At 39.2% G+C, this 23,185-nt stretch overlaps 1 long non-coding RNA gene across 1 annotated transcript in view; it reads right to left on the bottom strand.

Annotated features, from left to right (window-relative positions):
* Positions 1–23,185, bottom strand: part of LOC144194621 (uncharacterized) — a 98,488-nt gene that overhangs the window by 32,988 nt on the left and 42,315 nt on the right. The window contains exon 7 of the long non-coding RNA XR_013325934.1: positions 12,827–12,954. This is a non-coding gene — a long non-coding RNA (uncharacterized LOC144194621). The remainder of the gene's footprint in view (positions 1–12,826; positions 12,955–23,185) is intronic.

The raw sequence follows: 23,185 nt of genomic DNA, 5'->3' as shown, positions 1-23,185 counted from the left end.
ATTTTCTACAGGCATGAAATGTGACCTTTTCTCCAACCTGTCTACTGGGCCGTAACAGGCGGCTGTGGCAGATTAAAGCTTCCACCAATATGTTGGTTGATAATCAGAGGCAAAGATCCTGACAGGATGACCGATCACATGCCTGCTTTCCCTCACTGCTGGACTTATTAAAAAACACCACCACCAGGCCACACCATACTGCGATGCGTGTGGTAAAATTAATCCCAAAATGCACAAAGAAAAACCTCTGATCATCATTGGATTAAAGTAAGATGTGTGCCTCTGTCATTTTTGAAAGGACACACTGGCTGATGAGTTAACAAGAGCAAATAGAAATAAAAGACAAATGTTAGATTTTGCACTTAAAAAATGTTTCTACGTGTCTGGTTTGTGTTTTCTCTAGCTTTGTTTCCTGATGCAAAGGTCATGGCTAAATTGTGACTAAGTATGCTGGGCTTTGATAGGATAGTTCTACTCAGCCATTTTTGAGCTGGCACAGCAAGGCACATTACCAGTTGAAAATGTTCCAAGTAAAAACGTGGCCCCCGAACAACTTTCAATTCACGTGATGTAAAATTAAGCAACAGAACTACTTTAATCTAGTAATATTCCTATTTGAATCATAGAATATGGACTCATTGTCTGTTATATTTCAATTTTAAGATCGTAATATTACAAATATTCTCTCAGAATGTTACAATTTATGACTTCTTGGCAGGTAATTTCCCGCGGCACATCCGACCATCGCTCACGGTACACCATGTGCACAGTGGTTGGGAAACACTGGTATAAAAGGAATAGACATTTGTTTAGATTCAAGCAATAAGTGACATCGTACATCTACAACTGAGCAATACCCAAGTACTACCAGTCCTCTAATATATGTTTGCATTTGAAAAGAAACAGCAACTATCTATTAACATGCTGAAATACCTCCTGGAGCTATTTACAGAAGCAATAGCTATTAAAAAGAAGAAGGCTAGCCTGACAAAAGAGTGACAGCCCTGGTTCGCTCTCTTCACCAAACACAAAGACAAAGTTGCCACACAGCAGATGTTATTAAGAATTTAGATTACATCTTCCTCTTCCTGCCTGTAAGGAAAAATGGTCTTTCTCTGTTTGTTAATAGCATTGTTTTTCTTTCAATAGGAAAATGCTAGCAGTGAAAGATAGTGAGAGAGCTGCCTGCTTGGGTATCTGATCCAACCTCTTTTACTTGACTGAGCAGTGCAAAATCGTAGCAGGAATACAATCACTGACTCTTCAGTTCCGAGACAACTGAAGTCTAATTCACTATGCAATGATAGTTTGTAATATTACATTGATAATGGAGTAACCTGTCCAGATATTTTCTGACATTTTCCTGATAAAATATTTAAATGCCCTTTCCTCCTACTTTTACAGTCAGATGAGCGGCACATGTCAATGAGTGCTTTTTAATGTGGTCAAGTCCCCACAGAATATCTGTTCCATATCGCCTGTTTTGAGGTTTTCTTGGGAGTAGATGTGGGCAAGTTGGGAACATAAACACTCAATAGAGTGTTTATGTTCCCAACTTGTAGAGAGCCGTCCATGGTGTAACGCAGTGCACTTTTGTATTCAGATGCCTGGGGCTATTCTCTAAGTGGTCTTTACTTTGAAAACACAGGAGCTCTCCAGGGGTGACGTGCAGTGGTTGTGTGCACATATGAGAAGGTGGTAATCTGGGAGATAAAAGAAAATAAATAAAAAAGAAGAGGACTCAGAATAATACATCTATAAAGTGTCAGTCTCAGACTATACAGGACCTTGATAGGAATTGGGGATCACATGGAATCCTTTAAGACTGAAGACATTTTGTAATCGTGCATCGTTGTGATGTATATTTGTGAATTGCTGTTCACTTCGGAAAATATTCCGACAATCAATATTGTTTCTTTGTCACACCACATCGGATTCATACTCAAACTATGCAGATATGACTCATATGTAGTAGATTGTCTTAACTTTTCAAACCAATAGATATTAAAGTCAAGCATCGTGTACCGATAGATTGGCTTGACTCCGGTGGTTCAATCAGCCATCTTTTATTTACACAGCGACATTTATCCATGTATTGTGGCTGCAAAGTACCACAAAAAATAAAAAATAAACTATTTTCCTGTGTCTCTATTTTCACCCTCTTGCTACTGCGACAGTGAATTTCCCAAATATGGGATGAATAAAGTTATCTAATCTACTCTAAAAAGTGTCCTCAAAAGCTGGGTATCAACATTTCTTACAGGAAAACATCAATGGTAATAGAAGATTTTTTGGTAATGCCACCATTTTTGCAGCCCTAATTAATCAAGGTTCAACCGACAAGGCAGAAGCGCAAAAGCAGAGACGAGACTATGACCCAATTAAAATCAACTTGAAACTCAGACTCACTCATCAAAGTAATTCGTCCACACAATGAACAGGAATAGAAGGAGAACAAGCTTCATCAGTACCTGCAAAGCCTTGTGCGTGCCACATTAATATTCCACCTTAAGGAAAGCAGTACCTCCCTTCCAATTCCCTTGTACTTAGCTGCCATTGTTTGCTTCATAAATATTGTGTCTTATAATGATCATCGCAATTTTTCTTTCTACCAATATGGAGTTAAAATGTAGAAACAATTACCAGAATGACATCTTAAATTGGAGCATATATTGGGGGAGGAGGGGATGTTGCCATGGTGATTCATTCAAAGACTAAGGTTGGATGTAGTGGTGATGTGACAAAGAGTTTCATGATCATCTTTCTGCGAGAAAAATAAATCACATCACCAACGTTGCTAATTTAAGTTTAATAGTTTCATCTGTTTTCTTGTTAGCGCATTTCTGAGTTTCTTAGTGATGGATAATGAATTCTATTTTATGTCATTACAAAATATTTTGGTTCAACGTTATTTGCTATTTAACTAAACTGCTCTTCTATATTACCATAAAAAACAGCAACAAAAACACATAATTTTAAAAAGAACAAGGCAGTGCAAAAAGCAAAGTCAAACAATAACATAAAATGTGAACATATGAAACCCCAATGATTATTATTTTGTGAAACCTAGTAATGAAACCCATTAAACGCTGAAACTTCTTACATTCAAATATGGAAAAGTGCCATTTTAAAGCATGGAATTGATCAAGTTGGAATATCTCATTACAAGATGAAATTTAGCAAGTGGAAACATGGAATTTACTTATGATGTATAATATGCAATGACCTTTTTTTCCACTGTCTGGTGTAGCAATAATTCATGTCCATACTTATTAAAGTCCATTTAAAAGTTCAAAGTAAAGTATAGTGACGAGAATAATGTCATGACAGAGGAGCTTGCTGACAGAGCAGCTAATTTAGAGTAGGTATGCATACGCATGGAGATACTGCTCTCCTATTTCGCCGCTATTTGCATTATAACACAGCGTGCAATATTAATTCCCGAGTTTACTGTTCATTGGAAATGCAATGTATGAAAAGCCATTAGGGCTCCAAATAAGAAAGCCATTCGCTGTCATGTGGATTCGGCTCTATTAAAAAGAAAAATCTTGTTAACCATTTGGAATTAGAGTCATTTGCCAACAAGCATTCCGCCGCACTCTACTAAAATAAGTAATTATACTTCTCTACCTTCTATCAGGGTTTCTTTCCACATCTGCACAAGCAAAGAGGGAAATGGCAGAAGGCGTGAACGCAAAAGGTAATTAAAGTGCTCGCTATCGGTTTGTTTAATGTAGGCTGCAGGCCGGCTGGAGGCGAAGCAAGATGAGAAACACGCACGTTGTTCTGTCTCTGTCAACAAGCCATAGGCTAGCCCTTTGCTGGTCTATACATCACTTATTCTAGTGCTGCAATTCAAAAACTAAACAGGAAACTAACCTCATTAAAAACCTAATCTGACTATTTCTCTAGGTTTACCTGGATTTTAATTGTATGCCAACTGAATGAAATGGAACTTTTTGTTCGTCTAGTTTTGATGTCTAGAAACAGCTGAGACTTTTGAAGATTGGAGTTCTCTCAACTTATTACTTTCTTATAAGACTAAGACAATAATAAACTGAATAATAAAATGATTTATACACTGTTCTGAATCAAAAAGCATACTATATTCATTTTGGGAGTTTGTTATATACAGATGGCAAAAGACATGTTACAGGGACTGTATGCAGGCCCAAAAGACTCATTTTGAGTGTTTTTTTTTTTTTGTTATGTGGGGTTTATCATCGTCTTTCTGGCTCAAAGGGTGACCTATCCAGGATGTTTTCTGCCTTGTCCATTTTGACCCATGGGGAAGAAAAGGAAAAAAAGGTGACTTATATTGTAGCATGCATGGCCTCTAAGGTGTTTTATGACTAGACCTTCAGGGCCTATTTAGGAAGCCCCGCGTGCTCCGTCCTGACCACAGGTATTGATTGTCAGCTATGGCCGTGGCGTGGCGACTACTTAAAGCCATGCGTGTGCCCTCTCAGGGTGATGAAAATGAGACCTTGGTGTGTAATGATGTGTGCATGAGCAGGGAGAGGAGCCCACAGAGGAATTAAATCATTGCTTTGCTCCTTTAGGGAAGACACATTGTAGCTAGCCATGCTTGTCTTCTTAATGCCGGATCTGTTTTGGAGAGGAAAATTAAAAAGAGCAAGAGGCCAAAATGAACGGGGAGGAAAGGGAGATAAAGGGCTGGTTGTGGAGGCGGTAAATGAGAACATCCTGATGCAAAAGGCTGTAAGCGAATGTCTCTAATGGGGAAAGCCTGATGTGAGTTGACCACCATGTTCAGCCGGAGCTTCTGATAGCCCACACCAGGTCCTCGCAGCAGTGCGATAACCACATTTCATGCTAATTGGCAAAAGATAATGGTGCATAACAAACAGAGGAGATGAAGGTCTCATTTGAGGGTAGGGGAAACGATTTGATGAAATGCTTGTATTCATATGAGGCATTTTCTTGAAGGAACAGACCTCACACGCCTCTCTGCTTTAGTTTGTCATTTCTATTAGCTGTAATTTTGGTCCCTGTAAGTCTCAATTTCATTGGCTTTTCCTCCGGCTGCGCATTTTCCAGTAAACAAAAAATATTGATGAAAAGGACGCTCGTAAAGGGTTGTAAAGGAACAACATCTGCGTTAATGGCTATTTTAAATGTTGGGACATTCTTCACAGATGTAGCAAAACAATGGCTACCTCAATGGAGTTATGGGCTTCATTTGTGAGCTGTGTGATGTGTGTGAATTAGACAGCCACACAGAGTCACGCTTTTGCCATAAAAGCGCAGTGAACCAGATTAAATGCAAGCGATGGTGGTGGGTGTGAGGATGCCAATTAGTGACCTTGCATTGTGTTCGTCAAAACACACCAACATCTCTTGTTAAAACTACACAAGAGGATTTTTTTTACTATTGTAAAGTTAAACCTTCAAATCTGAAATATAAAGTGAAAGCTTTAACATCGAGCTTATTATTGTACTTTACATATTTGAAATGAATACGTGTGCATTAACTAATGTATTTTATTATGACAGCTTTCACCTTGACAGCATTCGTTATCACGTATGGTCCCTTTCAAGCTGTATCCTATTATTTTACGGTATATATATTTTTTCGCAATACAATACCATAAGTCATGTGGTATGGTATTTTTACTAGGGGTGTGTAATGGAATGCATTCTGGGTTTCTAAGGGGACACCTTCAGGTTATTTATATTAATTTTAAAATTATTTAAAAAATTAGACAAATATTGCTCTCTTTAGACCATTAACCAGTTTAAATTACCGTTTCTCATAACGGGGATTTGATAACTATTTGTCATTCCATAGTAGCCTTGTCGCTTTATGTTCACGCAAGATTGAAACCATGGATTTTTTTTTAAACATTTTTTATCGAGGTGCAATAGTAATGATTGATGCTTTATATTACACACTCGAAAAGACTTGTGTCTTTGTTTGACAACTCAAACAAACAATGGTATGAAAACTATAAACATTGAAAGTGGAAACTCACATTTGATATGCCCTTGAGAAGCTTTTGCATGTATAATATTGGAGGAAGGAAGAGTAAAGTACCGTAAATCAAGCTTTAACTGTGGTCTATCCCCTCGACATAAAGGCAAATCTCACAATAATTTATGTAACAAGAGATTGCTGTTAAAAAATAAACAAGGAGGGGTCGCTCACCTGTAGATGTCAGCAAGCACTACATGAAACTTTAACGCTATTATCATCATCAAATGTTTATTCTCAACTGGTGTCATTTTATCATAAAACTTTGTCTTTTTTGCACTTGTATGTACAATTCCAAACAGTGCCTGTAGTTAATAAATGTTTTATGATGGTTGCGGTTTGACTCTGCAATGACTTGTATTACCATTGGAAATCAGAGATTAACGCATGTCCTGGAACGGATTGTGTTCGACCAATGCTAAAATTTGTTACATACTTTAGTACAAGGCGCAGTTGGGACGTGGACCTGAAAAAGCCCTTGCCCTGCTTTTTGTTTCATTAACAAAGCACGCTTTCACATCATTAAGGTTTGCGGTGAAATTAATTGAAAGACAGATTTAAAATAAAGTAAGAAAAATACATTGCACAATGCATACACACGCTCCATAAATCACAGCAAACTGCAGCAAAGCCAGAGCTGGCTTTCCATAATTAACTGCAGACTATTTATTTTATCCTGACGGCCTGTCTACAATGCGGAACAACTATGCTGAGGGGTGTGTGGAATATTTTAAGAAAGCAGAGAAAGGGTGTGCTAATGATAATACAGTATCTTGAAAACCAAACATTATGTAAATGCATACAAAGCATAAAGATAACATTTGTGTTGCACCAAAGAAAACTATTTACTCAAGTAGCGCACAGAGATAGAATAGACTGGAATAATGTGCTGTATAACCTAAGGAATTAGCAAGTATCTGAGTAAAAAAAGGTATCCAGGACATCATAAACCAAGTTTGCATTAATAAAGGAGCTATACCATGATTGGAGGACGATTTTTTATGTGCTTCAGCATTGACAAATCCACACTCTAAGACCATGGGTTGACCTAAGTTTTCTACTTGCGAGTATTGTTCTTTTATCTGTCTCCATATGTTGCTCCACTGTTGTGTTCAAATATTTTTTTAGCTTACAGGGTTCTAAAACCACAACTATTTAATGAAAATCATGACTCTCAATGGTGTTTTCCATTGTAGTTTAGAAATAGGCAAGGCGGGCCTTTCTTTGAGCAGTTGTTTGAGCTCAGCCAGATTTGAACTGATCTTTGTTAAGTGCGTTGAATTATAAGTTCACTGCCCTGATAGAGCGCCTGTATCTCTAGCTATAATATAATAAAGGTGTAATATAATAAATAATTATCTTCCTTGATGAAAAGTAATGGTAGCTAAACAATTTTCCATCTTCCAACCCTTGGCATATATAAACATCAATGGCATAACATTGTCTGTCATTCTCTAACAATGTCCCGACTACACACCGGCTACGTTGTGACCTGGATTTTTTTGCATGCAAATGTCGACTAAATGACCCCTGCCGTCACCCTCAACCTCTTGATTTGACAATTGGGATTCTAGAAGCGTCCGTGTAAGCGCATTTCTTTGCCATAGCCGGTGCTGCCTCCTCGTGGGCACAGTGCCCAGCCTGGCAGCGAGCCACATCAGTAACACCATCTCGTCTCTCGCACTACATCCTTACATCAGACCGCCTGTGGCTCTTTCCTCTGTCTTTATTCGGCACCACAGCCGAGAACACTTTGAAAGCATGCCCTTCAACCACTCGGGGAAAAATAACACAATCTCTGCTATTGGGAACAAATCGAGTATTCGCACATTTGATTTGCTCGATTATTATGCAATCACACTGAAGGCAAGTTATTCATAAACAATGGTACATCAAGGCGGGATACCAGGTGTAGCAGGTGGAAATCCTGGGGTACGATCCCACACTGCGTGCGTGGAGATGAATTCATTTTTGAACATTTTTATGAATCAAAACAAAAGGGTAGATATTGAGTTTGATGTTGTTGTTTGGCAGTATTTACAAAAGCATGACAGGAACCCTGCTAGAGGCACATCCAAACTCATAGGAAATACAGTAATTTTTGATCTATGTTAGAGCCTACAGCTATGGTATATGTGCCTTACTAAACCTGCAATCACTGATCTCAAAACAACAGGAAAAAAGTATTGGAGAAGTGTCTGTGTTTTATCATTAGCCTTGTTCTTACAGCTTCTATTGCTTTTTTTCCCCACAGCATGTGAGGAATTTAGAGAGTACATTTGTTCAAATTTGACCATACCTTACAAAACCCTGCCTGAGGCACAAGCCTGGAATTCTACTGGTCTACTTTACAGGATAACCGGGTGACTCCACTCATTGACCACAATGCCACTTACTAAAAGTTTGAGATCCGACTGACTCAAATGTAATGTTTAAAATTCTGAAAATAAAAAAAATCCTATAATTGAAATGAACACGTGACTAATTCCTAGCATATCTAGTCATCTCAGCTAATTAATACATTTGCCTGACTTTGCCGTTGTGGATTCAGTCCCCACGCCGAAATGGTGCGAATTAGAGTGGTTGTCTGTCTGTCTTTATGTGCCCTGGGACTGACTGTCGACCATTCACTGTGGTTGTAAGTAGTACAGAAGCTAGCGGTCCTAGGTTGAAAGCACCCTCTGTGAGTTCCCAGGAACAAATACCTGATCCATCTCAGTTTGAATAGAGGCCATTAATTATTACTTTCTGAAGACTCTGTTGTTGCACAGAGTCTTTTTGCAGAATGTTGTGTCTCATTGGCAAATCAATGTGAACCGTTGGTGCCGAACCTGACTGGTGCTCCATCCAAGAAGGACCCTACCATTACCTCAAAGTTAACTGGGACACCCTCAACCCTAGTGGTTTTGAACAATGATGCTGGACAGATGAAAGGTGACATTTGAGTCTGTATGGGGAAAGCAGGAGATCCAAAACTAGCGCAAAAAAAGACTTGATCCTTTGTCTGCTTGAAATGCCACACATATAAAGAACACATGCATATATGTACTAGCAAAATGTATACCTGCCCAAAATACTAGGCAAGATTTTAAGTCATAGCAAGAAAAACAACCGTGTTTGCCTCATATTTATAATTTGGTTTCCCTGGTGAATAAAAAAGGCTTGGGAGGAGGTGAATGCATGCACAGCAGTCATGTCTTTTTAAGATACATGGTGAGAGTCCCCCCCTTTTCCTCAAAGAAAATAAATATACACTCATTTCATTCTGCACACTACATATTCCCACATCCTTAACATATTGCACAGGCTCAGAGCAAATGTGCATGGCTGCACACAGGGAAATACGTCCCATGAAAAATGACAACAGAGAGGCATAACTGCGGACCTGGAATATAATGGGGCAGTGGAGCGAAGGAGAAATAATCATACTGCGAGGTGGGGGTGTGCAGAGATGTGGGAGGAGCAAGGAGAAGATGAGTCTGTGGTGGGGAAATGGAGTTCTACCGCCTGCTTTCCCCAATAACGCTACATAGGAGCCCCCTTCTCTATGGACACAAAGAAGACAAGATAGGCTTCAATGTTCCTCCATACTGTGACGTTAAATCAGTGCAGTAGTTAAAAAAGGCCCACCAGCGGGTAAAAGGGATTATAATAACTAGCCCAACCCTGCAGTTGGACTTGGCCCCCCCTACTCAGCTGGGATGCTCTGCAGTTCATGCTGCAAACATTAGGTGTCTCTCTTACACTTTGCAAGGCTGACCCACGTCTTTGAGTGGGGCTCTCTGCTCCTGAACTCCCAACCACACATGATATATACACCATCATTTGAAAATGGCAGCTTTTTGAAAATTCACCTTGATTATCAGACATTAAAAGTGACTTCTCCAGAGCTGAGTGTCTGGCTAGGGGGATGGCTGCAGACAGCGGAACAATACAGCACGCTTGGTATTAATGCCTGGCTGGGGTGCACGGGGAGAAGAGAGGAGCCAGCCCTTTGTTCTCTCCTCTATCCAATTATTTTTTACGTGTGCTTCTTTTCAAAACAACAAGAGAGAATTTAATTTTAATGTACTCTCTGGAAAAAGGCGAAGAAAAACATAGGGAGTATTCTTAAACAGAGGTACTATATAGCATAAGCAGCTTAGTACATGTACATACACATCTTGGAGGCATAGATGGATGACAAGGGCAACAAGGATGAAATCAACCCAAATGCAGAGAGAGCCAAAACAGCATGACTCCCTTCATGCAGAATGGAATATAAAACAAACACAGTCTCGCTCCCAAACTCACGCCAAAACATAACACGGGTGCAGCCCAACCCTTCGATGAAAAAGGGAAGACACCGAAATAATACCAGGCGTCTTTCTCTATACCGCATTGAGGTGAAATGATGGGGACCACATTAACATGTGCATACCCATGGTGCTGTGCTAAGAATGCTCCCTGTAAAAATAACAAGAATTCCTGATCAAATGGTGTGGAAAATAAATACCCCCAATTGCTGTCGGTAGGTATGCCGCCAAATATTTTTCTAATTGGAAGGGCACTTTATCTTTCTGTCAGACAAGCTGTAAAAAAAAAAAAAAAAAAAGCGGTGCCGTTCCCAGAAGGAGAGGAGCACAGCTTGCTGGCCTTTTATTAGTGTTGGGGCTCTGATATATGCCTGTGCTCTAGGCTTTCATCATGAAGCTGTACCATAAACACACAAAAACTTAGTGAAAAACCAGAGAAACCAATCCTGAACAATTTAACTGGTGTACTTTGCAACATGCAATTACCACACTGTATACAAATGACTGTGGATAGTTCTACAGCTACCACGGTGAAAACGGGCAGCTGGTTTACAGGTTAGCATAACAGCTCAAGTGCTCGACAACCAAGAAACATTAAAATCCAACTGCAATAGAGCAGAGAATAAACAAACACTGCTGTGCAACCGTAGCGTAAGACAGTTTTCTAACAACCTGTGTGAAAATGATTAGGTCACAAGAGAATAAGAAAACACACATTGTGACTCAAACACATAAACAGCTATACTTCATGCACAGCAACCTTTAAGCTCCAAACTGACTCGTGCAAACAAAGACAGAGATAGACACAACACACAAACCCATGTGTTTTTTGTACACATGCACTCACGCAAACTGACAACAGAGCGGCTAAATTAAATTTCAGTCCTTGAGCAGACAACTAAACTGCTTGTGTGTGGGACTCACTCTCAGGCACAGCAAAAGCAATTCTCTGGAGACGGTGAAATTAAAGGGCACAATCCTGCTTGTTTATGGTTCTCACTCTCTTCTCCTCTCAATCACATGTTTTATTAGCAATCATTCGGCCTTAAAAGTCAGGCTTTTCGGCAGGCCATCAGCATGATGACCACACTTTAGTTGCTGGACTTAGCTTGCACACAGAACTGGCATTAAGTCACACCTGAAGCCTTTCATCAACATGAAACTGCAATTGAGCTCACATGTTTTATTAGCAATCATTCGGCCTTAAAAGTCAGGCTTTTCGGCAGGCCATCAGCATGATGACCACACTTTAGTTGCTGGACTTAGCTTGCACACAGAACTGGCATTAAGTCACACCTGAAGCCTTTCATCAACATGAAACTGCAATTGAGCTCACAATTTTTTTTCAATGCATTTGATGCAATGCACAAATGCATTTGCACAGGACTAGATCTTATCCCTGACCTGGAGAGGGCATTTCCCTTATTTCCAACTGAGAACCATGGTCTCAGATTTGAATGTCCTAATTCTAATCCCCACCATTTAACACGAGCAAAATTGCTACAGAGAAATTGGAAACTCACCGCTTGATAAAGCCAACAGTATCACATCATCCGCAAAAAAAAAAACAAATGCAAGAATTGACATGGAACCTTGCTCTCCAGAACCCTGAATAGACTACATGGGAGACCGAGGAGAAGAATAACCCCAACGTTGGAACACACCCTCCCGTGGATACCTTTAAAAAAGGGAAAACAACCCTGGTCTGTCTATCCAAAGGCACTGTCAACTAAGACACCCCACAACATTCTTCGGAAACTCCAGGCAGATATTATCCACTGATGGGATCCTGCCACATAGAAAAATGTTTTTGTCGACTTCAACCCCAGATATAAAAGAGCTTGTCTAAGAATCCACACACTATGTCGTCCTTTGAAGGTGTGGTACGTTTATTTACTATACCTCAAAATATTTATTTGACTATTTTTTAGTACCAGGAAGAACATAGAAATTAAAAAAAATATGTAATGTAAAATTATAATGTAGGAAAAAAAGTAAACATAGGTACCTTGTGTACTTAATGCATTCGACCTGTATCTCTGAATTCGCCTAAAATATTGTATTATTGTGGCATCTCACTCTGCACTCCATCCCCAATCTATTGTAGATTTGCTGCTCTGTTCTCTGTTTGGAAGTTATAATCTTTTCCTGAGCAAGCAATGTTGGGATTAACTATGACTACAGATTGCTTATTTGCATCGTTAAAGCATGAGGAGGCTCTGCACAAATTGAAGTAAACAAAAGGAAAGACAGGTGAAAATATGAGAAGTATGACTACTTAATGTTGACCAGTGCTGAATAGATCGGAACAAACATACATACATACCACTTTCACTGTAAATGTCTCATTAAGATAGTGTATACCTAGTATATATGGATTTTTTTCTTAAATTTTGTTAGATTTGGTCAGTGTGCTCTATATAGTGTGGAAATTACATAGAGTGTAAATATATGTGTACATATTCACATGAAAAAGGAAAAAGTAAATGTCTGTTTTTGTTTTTCACGTTTCAATATGCCGTAAGGAAATTCTTACCTCACATGAAGGATGATTTTGGCTTTTTTGTTGGGATGTTAGCATGTTCTCCTGAGTAACTTCTTTCCAGCTTTGCCCCACGATCCGAAAAGACAGCTGAGGATGGTGTCAGGTTCTTATACGGAAGCCTGGAAAAATAACAGTGATTTAAACATATATATTATAAAGTGGTAGCATGTGATAGGAATTGCATTTGTTCAATGAATATGCTCAAAACAAATATCTATGAATATATATAAATGTAAAAGTCATTAGTCTGTTTCCAAGCTGGAGAAGTTTAACACCATTTCTAAATTTTTGTTTTATAATGAAAAATCTGACTAACTGCTTGAAATATGGACTAAACTAAATCAACCAAACAGCCTGGATCAGGATGTCCAGTATGTCATACTCCCCTGCCTAGGAGTCCCAAGTCTCAACCATATGCCTCATCAAAAGGTGTGTTGTTGGAATTAAGCTTTTCAAAATGTTCATAACAGAAAGAACCCAAGAAGTCTTGGGTCAAAGTCAACAGCACTGTTTCCTCACTACATTGTATACAATGATGGTGGTGAATAGCTTCCTTGTCCCAAGACCTGATTTAGCAGAATTTCTCAAACCAGTCCAAAGGTCATATAGTCCACAGCCTAAGTGAAATCTTGCCACACGCAAGCTTTTTCCTGAGTGAGGATCAAATGTCCGCCTGCTTATCAGCTGCCTGTGGAGTGCCACATCCCCAAACGCTGGATGAGACTCCACCATCAGCTTGATGACATTACAAACACTTGGTGTCCACCAATAGATTTGGGGATTACCTCAACAGGCACCAACCAACCTAAAGCCTCACCTTCAGTTTGCTACCTCAACAATGAACGTACGGAAGTTGCCCAAATTACGGGTCAGACTTCTTCCAATCATGAAATAGTACAGAATGAAGGCAAAGCTAAAACAACCAGACTTCTTGATATTATGCCAATGTGTTCCAGTAAATATGGACTAAACTTATCGGAGTTCTCCCTAGTGAGTTTCAGTCGTGTGTGGCATTTGGTTAACACAGCACTCCTTGACCATGAGTGTAGAATGAGACACATACCTAGAAGGAAATATGTATAACACATGGCAGGCAGATGAGTCTGCACCATTAAAGAAGATTATTTATTTTTCTGACTGGAAGGCCAAATCGTAAATACTCTGGATGTAAAAAAGTGTCCATGGATCCCAGCGCAAACAATAATGTATAAATGCACATTAAGGTGTGCATCATCAGCTCTATATGGCTAAATATATTATATATGATCCATTAATTTTGAGTAATGCAATGTTTTTCCCAAATGAAACTAATTTATCATATAAATATGATAAACATTTCTGACAAAGTATATTTGAAATTTTATAGTCTTTTTGTTCTGAGACACCATAAAAGGACTTTAATTTGCTGTCAATCATTTAGTGGTTCATCTATCAAGGGTTAGAAAAATACATCCAAAATATTCTTCACGTTTATGTTCTTCTTTTAAATTTCATCGTAATATGTTTGGGCTGGTGCACGTTATAGGTATGAAACAAGTGTCTTTCCAAAGGCACTTTATCAAGAACCAACATGATGTTAATGTTGACCACATGGGCTCAAGATCACTGGACTGAAGCTTTTCTCAAGTGCAACAATATGTTGTGACACCCACAAATGTCAGTTCAAAGTTTACTGTGCCAAAAAGAAGCTTTTATGTTAACTATGCCCAGAAGCACGATTGACTTCTCTTTTCTCGGAGGCCTCTGGGACAACACATAACACAGAGGAGACAGAAAGAAGGAGTTTCTTCGGAAAGATATAAGTACAGTGTTAAAGATTCCAGATGATGGGAGGATAAGGTCTGGGTTTTTTACAAACACATTTTGGATCAAGATACACTGTCTGCTAAAATCTTTTGCCCAAGCATAGTTGAAAAGACAAAAAAAGAAATAAATAAAGTAAATACTTAACCAGAAAGAATTGTCAACAGAAGTGGATGTAGAAAAAAACATTTGGCTGATTGATATAGATAAATTAATAATACATCTCATTTGCAATAGTGCAATTTTACTCAATACATTTCTTTTGGAAATTATTTTAGTTTTCTAGTCTTCAGAATGGTACTGGGGCACACATTCTTTTGGATAGCACATGATCATATGATGCAAGAGGAGAAGGAAAACCACCCCTCCAAAAACATGGTCATACACTGCAGTTTGGAAGCATCCAGGTTTCTTACACTAAAATGCATATACTTAGAAAATAAGACCATGTGTCTTACAGTACAGGCCTACAGCAGCTCATATTCTGTCACTGGACTGATGCAAAACTAAACTATTGTCTTTGAAATTTCTGTTAACAAGGGAGAGTAAGGGATTGATTCCTCATTATGCTACGGTGGGAAAAAAAAAAACGATCTTGAATAACTGAAATAATGCCTGACAAAAACAAATTGTGTGAAAACAATCTCAGGAACTTCAGAAATGTACATCAAAATCACGACTATTGTACAAGGATTGTTGTCTACATCAATCTATGCGCCACATAGTTCCCTGCCCAGAAAGTGCGTCGACAACAATAACCAGGCTACTAATTAATACCGGGATGCTCTACTCAATCACACAAGAGGAAGGGATGGAAGGAGGAGAGAGTGAGCCAAAGACCGTGCGAGAGAGAGAGAGGAAGGAAGAGTAGGGTGGGAAAACGGAAAGGATGGCAGCGAGAGAGCGGTGAACAGACCTAGCTTCGGCTTAACTTGGACCCTTTGCCCAGCGCGTGCGTCCGGGGCGGCAGCATTGTTGACCAAATGACAAAATGGAGACTGGAGACGAAGCATTTTTCAAGCATCTGCATTGAGGCTTGGTGAGGATGCCATGGAATTAATGAAAATCCTGGAAAGCCCTTCCATCTCGTCCTGTTAAAAGCATCATTGCTGCCTCCAATCAAACAAGAGTAATTCCTGAGAATCATGAGTCTAGCTTATGCAAAAACTGGGGATTCACTTAAAAACCCGTCTCATCCGTTAGCGCTCTCTTTCTGTGTGCGATCCACACGATAACCCTGGTCTTGCTGTCTTTGCCTCACAATCGCTCCCTCTCTCTCTATTCTCCCCAACTGATCAATACTTCATTTAAATCCTAACATTAGCACACTAATAATGGAAAAAGGAGGCGAGAACAAACACCAACCGACGTGGAGCGTCGAGTGACACGAAAATGGCTATTTTAAGGCAACAGGTTGTGGGTTTTCATGAAAATACGATGTGGAAAACGCAAGGCACAACTACATGCAAGCGTTGTGAGGCTGCACTGCTGTTTTGATTTGAGCTCCTGAGACTCTCGCTGATCAATACTCATTTAAATCCAGGCGGTAGAGAACGACTGCAATATCTCGTCTCATCAGAGGGAAAAAAAGACAACCACACCATCCCAATTATCAGCTGAAATGACTGGTGTCCAGGAGACACAAGTTGGATGCTGATAGAGGCGTATTTCATATTTATTCAGCAGAATTTTTACATTAGCACCTGTTCTCATAATTGCCTAATATATATGCACGCTCACACTTTTATCTATTCACATAATTCACAATGAGCACAATCAATACTGCCCTCTCCACACAGCCTGCTCCACACTCGTAAAGGGTGTCTGCATTAGATCATATAATAAGCCGTTCAGGAAAACCCAGACGAGACCACCTAATTCTTGGTGCTCAGCAAAATTTCCAGCCAGTGTAACTAGCTAATCTCCGTATTATTTACCTGAGGAGCCTTGAAGTCACGGGCCTGCGCCAGAGTGCGGCATCTCGTTGGAATCTCAACCCATTGAGATAACTCAACAGATCCTTGTCTAGTCAGGTCCCCCCCCCCCCCCCCCCCCCCGTTGTGAAAAGAGGCAAAAAGACTGAGAGAGAAGAGAACAAGTGAAACACTGGGTTGAACGTGTTTTGAAATGGAGGCAAAGACAAACCTGCAAAATGTGCACTTACACGTGGTCAGGCGGCAACGTCGACCAATGAGCAATTAGAAAGACAAGACTTAAGTTATTGATCTGGGGTTCAGGCTCTTTTTTTTCTACCTCTGGGCTAAAAAGGCTGACGGAGGTTGTGTGATGGCTGCTATAGCTTATGGGATACCAGACAGAGTAACATTAGAAAAGAGGAACTGAGAGGCTGGATCTCACTCCCAGGCCTGGAAATCTTGATTTAAGAACCTGGAACACACATGTATGCATATTTTTTTATGCATTTTAGTCTTTCTTCCTGCAAACTAAGATTTCTGTCATGAAAAGAGCTTGTGGAAAACTCTGATCAGTACTTTTATTTTTCTAGCAAAATGTGAGGTAGATAGAAAGAGAGCTTTTGGCTTGCACAATGTACTGTCAATGGAAAAACGTGCTATATGATTTTCAAATTCATTTCACAATGGAATATTCTACAATTATGGTTTAAACTTGTGTTTTGATTTAATTTGGTGAACCGATCTACTATGCAACTTTGAAAGCAAAAAGCCAACTAAAGGAATATATTCACTTTGTCTATGAGACTCTGAATACACAAGCCCGGAATTTTAAACATAAATTACATTTAGTATGGTAGAGGTGCTTTAATGGACTGCTGAGTCAGCAACTGCTGTTGTTGTTGTTTAAGGCTTCGCCTCTGAGATTAAAATCCTCTTTTGTGTGTACTCTACTCTTGCCAGCTGCATGAAATCGCCTGAACGAGTTACTGCACTACCAATGACACTTAGTTACAGAGATCCCACATCAAATTTACTCAGGGGGGTGGGTAAAACTAGGTGGGGATTGGGTTACGGCGTTTTATGCAAACAAGAAGGATGAAGACATTCAGGATAAACTCAAAGGCATTGCTCGATTATTGCCTGATGCAGACAAAACTACAGGATTTTTTAGGTGGACAATATGGTAAGTTGTAGCATGTCTTTGGATGGACTAGTGGTCACACTACAAGACTCGATGTTGCCTAATAATTACATTCAGCCAAAAAGAGTGCTGTCTGACATCTAACATCATCGGGAGGTGGGACAAGGAGGTGTCAATCAGTCACGATGATTATGCCGCGTATCATACTATTTACATAAGTATATAACGGTGTAATGTTTAATATACACGCTTCTGGATATTGTACAAATGTGACAACATGCTAGAATGGCAGAGGCTACTTTGTGGTTCTTAGATTATTGCCGCGATGTTTGGTCGACATCTTCCCCGAAATTCGAGAGAGGACAATGACTGTCATTTTAAAAACGTTTTTTCATGCATGGCAGTGGACAGAACAATATAGCCTTCAAATAAAATTTCAAATAAAACTGAATATTTAATGTCAATAAAAAACCTTTTTTCAAAACACGTTCCTTATCTATTTTTTACTGAAAGACCAAATACATAAGAGAATAGAAAAAAGGAGAGAAAAAGCACAAACTAGAGGGTATATTTGCTTCAATTGGCCAAGGCTAGTCCCTTTTAATTACAACTCCTGTGAGCTGTGTCTGTGTTTTTTTCTTTTTTTCCCTCCCAATATTTCAAAAGATAAATGAGAATCACTCTGAGGTGATTGCTCATTCCTACTCCATCGCCTTCTGAAAGAAGGACACCTTCAACATTTGGACCTGTCACGTCACTCTCGACTAAATCCCTAGCAACCACCATAGCAACAGCTGAACCTGAGGATGAACGTGAAATGCATAGCAAGCACCCTTCTGCCACAAGGCAGAGGGGAAAAAAGCTTTGGAAGAAAAATATGAAGCGGAAGAAGATATTCCTGAAATACCTATATTCAATGTTACATAGAAGACAACTGCACTCAGTATACAAACTATGCCTAGCTGTGTTGATAAATTCAATGAAATGTGTGACATCAAGGCTAGATTTGTACAATTGATAGCAGCATTACTTTTGGAGAGAGGAAAAAAAGAAGCTCTTAAGTATTGACAGACCATATCTACTGTACGTACATATGTACGGCAATCCCTCAAGCTCTGTTTAGAACCCACACCACATTATGTGTAAAATGTACTTTATAAACAGCTGTGCCTTTTACAAGAACTGGCAATACAGAGTATTTCCCTGTATTATATTCTCTGAAAAAGAAACTCCTTAAAATGAGAAAGTAGGGACCTTTCCTAGTCCTTGAGTATTTATTGGCAGCCAGGGCAAAAACACACTCTCTAAAGTACTCTGAGTAGCTATTAACCAAGTGTGGAAATGACCTCCAGTTTTAAGCGTTTGTGTTTTTGAGAGCCAGAGCTGCAGAGGCCACCTTAAAGGGATATCCTGGAGTTTCGTTTTGTAAGATAAAAATGATTTGGAATTCAAAGACAAGGCAGACTGACAAAAGGCTTTTGTTCCGATCAGAGGGCTAGCATTTTATAATATTGTAAAAAAAAAGGGAATTACAAATAAAATCCGATAAAGTGAAAGATAAGAGAGAAAGTTGGTTGTCATTTTGTCATTTGCATACAACATAGTACATCTATAGCCTATGAGGGTAAATTGGTTGTCCTTTTTCGCCCTAGGTTTGGATGGCCACCGATTCAGAGTATCCCCTGCCTGCTGCCCATAGTTAGCTGTGATAGACTCCAGCACCCCCCGTGACCCTCGTGAAGATAACCGGTTCAGAAAATGAATGAATGAATAAGCCACAATATGGCCAAACTTTCAAAGGTAAAGGTAAAACAGGACTGAAAATAACCTATGCAAAGCCTTTGACACGACAAGGCCTTTTGTATCGTAAAAGCTGAGGAAAGCAAGTTCTGATTCAGCTAGATTGCATCCAATCTTAAATGCAATTAATAAACCTTGCGGAGGCAGATTATGCTGACAGGCCTTTTTTCAACAACAATGCGGGCAAACACTCAATTACACATGCACACTAGTCCCCCTTATGTCAAAACACATGACTTCTTTCATCAATGTTTCCCACGAAATACATATACAGTACTATTCATTAACGTCCTTTTGAGTTTATAATACATCTTTTGTCTTCCCAATCACAGATTTCCCAACCTGCAGCTGCATCCAATGCACATGCAGCATCTCCATCTGATGCAGAAGTTTACAAAGAAATGGTCATGTTTCCTTTGCTCCAGCATTTAATTCGAAAAGAAAACCACAACGGTCTGGCATTTCCCGGGGCAATGTGAAATCAAATTAGTGGGAGCTATGTTAATTTCAAGCAGCATTTCATTAAAAAGAAAAGATAATCGCCAACAAAGTCTCCATGTCCTCTTTGACTAATCTAATAATGCTTAGTTTGTTTGCTTTAATCATATTAAACCATTAGGCAGCAGAGACAAGGCTGAATCAAGCAGCAGACCATTTTAATCTGTCTGTCATGGCCACCATCTGATTTCCTGACATTCGTCACAGTGTGGAGTGTGCGGAAGAGCGTTTGGCATTTAAAGCCTCAGCTGACTGCGTAGGAGTTAAAGTCGTGCTCCTAAGATTACATACAGGTGCTATAACGTGTTTGAATTAATGATCAGCGATCAGACAAATCTTTATTTTGAACAGGATTCAAATTAAACGCATATTATTCAAATCATAGACTGCCATTGACAGCGATGAATGCCCAATCCATTGGAATTTGGAAAGTGCCAATAGCATGAAACATGATCCTTCACTATAAGCGGAGAAGAACCACATATGGCTCCCAAGCCATACGTTCCCTAAACCTGCTCTAAAGACATCCAATTCAATAAAACTGGGAGGTCTTTTTGTGAATGCGTATGTTTCAGTACCATTGATGGCACTAGACATCCACTACATTTTGACTGGGAGGCTTGATAGCAATAATTCACTGCCAGCCTCTCTCTTAGTCAAAAGTAATTGGAAGTCTAGCACCGTCAACTGCAGCCAGTGACTGAAATGAGGGGCTTTTAAAGAGCTGTAAATCCATTACTATCAAAAACAATGACATCGTCCCCATTTAATCCCAAAATTACAATATTTAATTAATTCTATCAGGTTATGTAAATAGTATATTAGCACAACTGCACTGTACATGAGTCACTCATCTAACCCAAAAGTGGGGCTGTTCAGGCTCTGGAGGTCTTGGACTGTGGAGACTGCACTCGGAGTAAATTATGTCTGTCAATGTGACATTTTAACCTTCACTTAATCTTTTTAGATTTTTATGACATTGAAACCCTGTGGTTTTACATCGGTATGAGTAAAAATGACAGATTTTTTTGGGGCGTAAAAAAGATGGGTAAATATTAATAGTTCGTATGAACTGCAACAGTCATTTCATGTTTATTTAAACGGTTTTACGAGCAGCAACACCAAAATATACAACTGAAACAATTGAATGAATCAATTATGAGTTGATACTAGCTGTAGCAACCAGTAAGTTGAACCATTAGTGGCAGATATTTTTTTTCAAGTTACTAATTATCTGGCGAAATATTATTAAACATTCTATTGTATTTGAAAGAAAATAATGGGACTCTGTAGTACACATTATTCCCATAAGTCCAAAAAGTGATGTTAGATATGCAATTTTAGGCATACGTTTCAGTACTGTTGAATAATACAAGCAGGCTGCCCAAAAACTGCTTGAAATAATTGAATTCGCAATCAGGGTTGATTGAGAAGAAAAAAAACAGGTGCCTGGTAAAGTTAAGATTTTTTTTCACCACTAAAGAACATTCATTGAAGGGATATCATTTTTAATGCTGCAATATACTTACTAAGAGGATTCAATTTTCTAGCAAGACAAACATAAAATTGTCTGTTTAAGGGAAAGGGAACAAAGGGTAACATTTCTGAACAAGGAATAGGTAATGAAAATGCTCCTGATGAATTTATAAAAAGAAAAAATGGGTGGAGGGAGGGTTTTGATCAGACCCTCTTCACGGAGAAAAATAAATAAAATAACTCATTCCCCATCAGTGGGTACGATCACTTGAATGGAATCAATCAACTATGTTCCGCTTGGCTTTGCTCTTCGTTTCCAAATCCAATCTCTTCTATCATCTCAGAGCACATTTATAAGGGCCCGGCCTCTTGATTATCTCCCTCCCTCGCCTCAACTCCCCCGCTTCTGCATGCTCCAATGTATTAAATTAAATGAGGTGTCTGTCCAGGTCACCCTCACCCCAGCTTCCCATAGCCCTACCCTCACTGCTGGTAATCAAGGAAGAGGACCCCTCCCTGGGAGTGTTGTGCCAGCCAGGCTGCATAAATTAGCATTAATGAGGACTGGAGAGACCTGTCGTAAAGGAGACACGAAGAAAAAGGGGAAGAAAATATAGATACGACTACATTTACGGCTTTAAGATGAGCATTCGCAAATGGTTTTCTTTATCAATTTCGTCCTGCTATTTGAAGTCTGGTGAAACAGACTATTTTTGCTTTCCCATTTTCAATTGAATGCCAGTATTGAGGGGGATGCTCACGTTTGATAAGTTAAAATAATGTTGGCATTGATCTAATTTCTTCAGCCATGCCAGACTGCCATTCCTCAGAAATACTGGCTTTTATTTACCCTATTCTACAGTATCATCTGAAAAATGATTTTTTAAGGTAATTAAACAGGGTTGTCTGACCCTTTTAAATAATCAACAATGATCCATAACATGACCATTAGAACAAAAGCAAGGAATAAATCAGGAATTCATATTTTTTAGTATATAAGGGCCAGGTTAGTTTGTATTTTTGTTGGCATAGCGTGCTTTAAAACCAATTTAAGTGAAAAATAAGGGAAACTGAATTCAAAAGTTGAATCTCGGGAACATAAACATAATAAAGTGACCGAGGCGTGCGCACACAGAGTGCACGCGTTGGTAGTTAGCCATTATTCAGCCATGGCCCTCTCTTGACAGCAGCTTCAGTAGAGGCCGTTATTAAGCACAAAGCAGAAGCCAAGAGCCTGTGCTAGAGCTGCGTAGCACAATAAAAATTCCTTCTTTTTTTTTCTTTAATTAACTTTTACGAGCAATGAGGAGAACATGCTGTCACCTGACTCTTGCTGCACCACCGCTTATTTCTTTCCTTTCACATAAGGCTATCCTTTATTCTGCTCTCCCTGGACCACTGCAGTCAATAATATCATCTCAATTCATGGTTTAACATTAAGAACATTTCTGATTAGAAAAGGGTTTGGGATGATTGCTATTCAAATAACTTTGAGTAGCATGACTGCGTTAGTCTATTGTCTACAAAACAAAATAAACCCCAAAAAATCCTGCACAACCACAGCAGATTTGTATTCCACACACCGTCTATTCACAAGGCAAAGGGGAGTTCAGATTGTGTCATGTTTCGGTAGAAATTTTAATTAATATTTCTCCATCAGCAGTATAGCAACCCACTTTTTTACAAATAAACAAAGGCAGACTTATTTTCATCAAG

The sequence above is a fragment of the Stigmatopora nigra genome, chromosome 3, assembly GCF_051989575.1.
Source record: "Stigmatopora nigra isolate UIUO_SnigA chromosome 3, RoL_Snig_1.1, whole genome shotgun sequence".
Lineage (NCBI taxonomy): Eukaryota > Metazoa > Chordata > Actinopteri > Syngnathiformes > Syngnathidae > Stigmatopora > Stigmatopora nigra.
The sequence above is the reverse complement of the archived record's forward strand: the minus strand, read 5'-3'. Positions and strand labels throughout refer to the sequence as shown.